General features: G+C 41.4%; 1 non-coding gene across 1 annotated transcript; it reads right to left on the bottom strand.

Annotated features, from left to right (window-relative positions):
- Window positions 1–1,475: 1,475 nt before the first annotated feature.
- LOC141680159 (small nucleolar RNA R71) lies at window positions 1,476–1,582 on the bottom strand. The gene has a single exon (XR_012558275.1). It is a non-coding gene; the product is annotated as a small nucleolar RNA R71 (small nucleolar RNA).
- Window positions 1,583–3,197: the final 1,615 nt, after the last annotated feature.

Consider the following 3,197-nt stretch of genomic DNA (forward strand, 5'->3'; position numbering starts at 1 on the left):
ATTATTTTCTTGTGTTGTTTATCATGATTTCATATGAACCCATGATGGCGATAAGTTCTATTATGGGCTAATCGTGATCATGGGGTTGCAACGGATTTATTATGAAATTTTTTAGTTAATTGTTTAATACTTTAGTGTGTGATAATTGCATGATATCTAGTATTGGTTGTGCGTATTCGTCTTATGTGTGTCGCGAACATATAAGATAGGGTGTTAATCTCTTGTGAAGCGACGGTGGATCTTGAGATTTAGAACTTGCCATGCTAGCATAGGTTCATGTACGTTGTGCATGATTAGTGGGTAACTCTAACAGTTTTATTTGCCTTATGTAATCAAAAGGAATAACTTGTGCTTAAATCGTTGTGTTGTCAATTTCTGGAGACATATAGGAACTCAACATAATTGATGACTATTCAACTTCTATCTTAATTGTGGATGTTTGGTAGAATGGTATTAGTACAATGAAAGTTGGCTTTTATCAGTTTCGTGTTATTCGATTAATGTCATCACTGTCACATGCTAAAGGTAATAACAATGGCTATAGAAGGAAGTAATAATGAAGTTGTGATCTCATGAGTGTTTTATTATTGATAAATTGAAGTGGTTAATTAAGTAGTTAATTATAGTTAATATTTAATCAACAATTTTAAGTGTTACCTTAACATTGAGAAGTAATCATACATTGGTGAGTGAGTTTAATTAGACAATAACTTAGTCTGAGTCTCTGAGGGAACGAACTAGAAAGTATTCTATATTACTTGCGAACGCGTATACTTGCGTGAATATTAGTGCGTGATTTCGCCCTAACAAGTTTTTGGCGCCGCTGCCGGGGACTCGGCGTATTTGTTTAATTTATGTACTTACCATCATTGGTCATTAGGACTCAGTGATTAGGACGTAGTAGTTAATTACTCTTTTCGGTTGTGTTTCAGGTACTTTAGCAAGCGTTTATGCAAACTCGTTCTCGTGCTCGCAAGAGGACCTTAGATACAGCTGAGGAGAAAGGCGAAGTTCTTGATACTCCGGAGAAGTTAGATTTTGAGGATTCGGATTCAAAAACTGAGCAGAAAGAACCAGTAAACATGGGAGATCGTATTGTTCAAGCTGATCCAGCTCTTATGGATTTTTCTCGGCCTAAAATTGATGACATTCAGTCAAGAATCCTTCATCCGGCTATTCAAGCTAACACATTTGAAATCAAGTCGGGCACTATTCAGATGGTGCAGAATTCTGTTTCTTTTGGATGAGCGGCAACTGAAGACCCCAACATGCACATAAGGAATTTTGTCGAGATCTGCAGCACTTTTAAGTATAATGGCGTGACTGATGAGGCTATCAAGTTGAGGCTTTTCCCATTCTCACTGAGGGATAAGGCTAAAGACTGGTTACATTCTGAACCAGCTGGGTCCATCACTACGTGGCAAGATCTTGCGCAAAAGTTTCTGGTGAAGTTTTATCCAATGGCAAAGACTGCTGCTATGAGGAGTGCTCTTACTCAGTTTGCGCAGCAACCTACAGAATCTATGTGCGAGGCTTAGGAACGCTACAAGGAAATGTTGAGAAAATGTCCACATCATGGAATGCCGGATTGGATGGTAATCACTGGTTTTTATAATGGTTTGGGGGCCCAATCTCGGCCCATGCTCGATGCAGCAGCTGGAGGCGCCTTATGGGCTAAAAGCTATACTGAGGCGTATAATCTTATCGAGACAATGGCTGCAAACGAGCATCAAAACCCAACTCAGAGGATGACATCAGGCAAGGTAGCAGGTATTCTGGAAGTTGATGCAGCCACCGCTATTGCAGCCCAGCTCCAAGCGCTATCAATGAAGGTTGATTCTTTGGCTACGTATGGAGTTAATCAAATAGCTATGGTTTGTGAGCTTTGTGCAGGTTCTCATGCTACGGATCAGTGTTCTCTTGTCAATGAATCTGTTCAGTATGTGAATAATTATCAGCGACAACAGCAGCCTGTGCCAGCAACCTATCATCCTAACAACAGAAATCATCCAAATTTCAGCTGGGGGAATAATCAGAATGCTATTCAGCCAACATATCAGCAAGGAGTAAGTAAACAGTTTAACCCACCTGGATTCCAGCAACCACAGCAGTATGCTACAAGGCAATCATATCCTCAACAGGGAAGTGCAGCTGCACCTACTAGTGCTGATTTTGAGGAACTTAAGCTGTTGTGCAAGAGTCAGGCGGTTTCTATCAAGACCTTGGAAAATCAAATCGGTCAATTAGCCAATGCAGTGCTCAATCGTCAACCTGGCACTCTTCCCAGTGACACGGAAGTACCAGGCAGGAAGGAAGCTAAAGAGCAAGTCAAGGCTATTACCTTAAGGTCTGGAAAAGTAGCTGATGCTGAAAAGGCAAAAGAAGTCGAAGCTGAAGTTAGAGATGAAGAATCTAAGCAAAAGGAGAAAGCGGCGGAACCAAAGAAGACTACTGTTGAACACACTCTACCTGAGGCTAATACAGGGGAGAAACAGCTCTATCCTCCACCACCTTTTCCTAAGAGATTGCAGCAACAAAAGCTGGATAGACAGTTCGGGAAGTTTCTGGAGGTGTTCAAGAAACTTCACATCAATATACCTTTCGCTGAGGCACTGGAACAAATGCCTAGTTATGCGAAGTTTATGAAGACTATTCTTTCAAGGAAGGTGAAACTGGATGACCTTGAAACCGTTGCTCTCACGGAAGAATGCAGCGCGGTTCTGCAACAAAAGTTACCACCAAAACTGAAAGATCCAGGAAGCTTCACCATTCCTTGCACCATTGGCAATCTAACTTTTGACAAGTGCCTTTGTGATTTGGGAGCAAGCATTAATCTGATGCCGTTGTCGATCTTTAAAAAGCTGGATCTTCCTGATCCAAAACCCACATACATGTCGCTACAATTGGCGGACCGTTCCATTACTTACCCAACGGGCATAGTTGAGGATGTGCTCGTCAAGGTGGATAAGCTCTTCTTTCCTGCATATTTTGTTATTCTGGATTTTGAGGAAGATAAGAAGATTCCCATAATCTTGGGGAGGCCTTTCTTGGCTACTGGCCGTACCTTGATAGATGTGCAAAAAGGGGAACTTACTATGCGGGTCCAAGATCAGGATGTGACCTTCAACGTATTCAAGGCAATGAAATTCCCTATAGAAGATGAGGAGTGCTTAAAAGTGGATGTGATTGATTCTGCG

The sequence above is a fragment of the Apium graveolens genome, chromosome 1 (assembly GCF_009905375.1).
Source record: "Apium graveolens cultivar Ventura chromosome 1, ASM990537v1, whole genome shotgun sequence".
In the NCBI taxonomy this organism is placed as follows: Eukaryota; Viridiplantae; Streptophyta; class Magnoliopsida; order Apiales; family Apiaceae; genus Apium; species Apium graveolens.